A 1,483-nucleotide genomic window follows, 5' to 3' on the forward strand; every position below is an offset into this window, starting at 1 on the left:
GGACTCAGGAAAGGAGAACAGTGGGAAGTTGGGGGAACGGTAGAAGCCCCACCCTGAGATCTCTGCTGGACCACACAGTGCAAGGCAGTCCTGCCCAGGAAGTAGCCCCAGAAAGTTAGTGAGCTTAATAATATTAATACTGGACTCGACCTGTGCCAGGCATTTGCCATGTGCTACATTGGAGCCCAAGTAGCCTTCGCAGAACTGCTACGTAAGCCCTGGGGGCTCAATGCCAGGTCACAGCCCCAGCCCACCAGGCACCCCGTGAAAGGAAGATGTGGCTGTCTGCTCCCAACAAGATTTATAGTCTCAAGTAGGGAGAGAGAGAGATGATAGATATATGTAGGATCTACATATCCTATAGAGGGTTTTTATGATTCATAAACTACTCAATGACTGTTTGAGATATTCATATCCACTACTGCAGCTTCCTAATCATTCTACAGCGTAAGTTCTTTTAATATCCCCACTTTATAGGTAAAGAAGCTAAAGCCCCGAGAAGTTAAGAATTCCCAAGTGTATATGACTAGAAAGTGGTGAAGCAAACAGCCCATGGACCTGGGCCACCCGGAGAAGGAAGCATCAGACTTAGAGGCAGACTCAGGCACAGGATGATAGGCATGGGGGGGTGGGCGGGAGGGGGGGCCGATCGCCATGCTTGACTTATAGCCCCACCCCCACCTAGGGTGACAAACAACAGAAATATGGGTGAAGGGAGACAACAGACTGTGTAAGATGTGAAAATAATAATTTATAATTTATCAAGGGTTCATGAGGGAGGGAAGGGGGGAGAGGGAGGGAAAAAAAGGAGGAGCTGATACCAAGGGCTCAAGTAGAATGAAATATTTTGAAAATGATGATGGCAACATAGGTACAAATGTGCTTGACACGATGGATGTGTGGATTGTGATAAGAGCTGTAAGAGCCCCCGATAGAACAATTTAAAAAATTTTTTTAAATCCACTGGGCAGATGACACAGCTTTCTTGCTGAAAGTAAAGAGGACTTGGAGCGCTGAGGGAGGAAGGTCAAAGACCAGTGTTCTCTGTGGATGACAGCCCAGTATAAAGCACAATAGTCCCCTCGGCCTCAAGATAAAGAGAGAAAAGATTGGCGGTATCAAGAATTTCATTTTCCACAGTCAGCACCTATGGAAACAGCACTCAGGACCTCAAATGATGGTGGGCAAGTGTGCTGTAAAAGACCTTTATAAAGGATTAAAAAGCAAAAATGTCACTCCGAGGACTAAGGCGCCCCCGGTTCAGCTTCCTCCTGCGCATGTTCAGTCTCCTCTTGTGCAGGAAGGAAGGGAGCCCAGTGAGGAACTGATGCCTTTGAAATATGGTTTGGTGTGGCGAAGAAAGCTGATGGTGCCCGGCTATCAAAAGACATAGCATCTGGGGTCTTAAAGGCTTGAAGGTAAACAAGTGGCCATCTAACTCAGAAGCAACAAAGCCCACATGGAAGAAGCACACCAGCCTGTG

The 1,483-nt window shown here is 47.2% G+C and overlaps 1 protein-coding gene across 1 annotated transcript in view; it reads right to left on the reverse strand.

Moving 5' to 3' along the window:
• SMPDL3B (sphingomyelin phosphodiesterase acid like 3B) overlaps positions 1-1,483 on the reverse strand; it is a 38,328-nt gene that overhangs the window by 25,825 nt on the left and 11,020 nt on the right. The gene's annotated exons all lie outside the window — the stretch shown is intronic.

This window comes from Echinops telfairi, unplaced genomic scaffold, assembly GCF_000313985.2.
Source record: "Echinops telfairi isolate 266 unplaced genomic scaffold, ASM31398v2 ScPeMD7_7457;HRSCAF=8495, whole genome shotgun sequence".
NCBI lineage: Eukaryota > Metazoa > Chordata > Mammalia > Afrosoricida > Tenrecidae > Echinops > Echinops telfairi.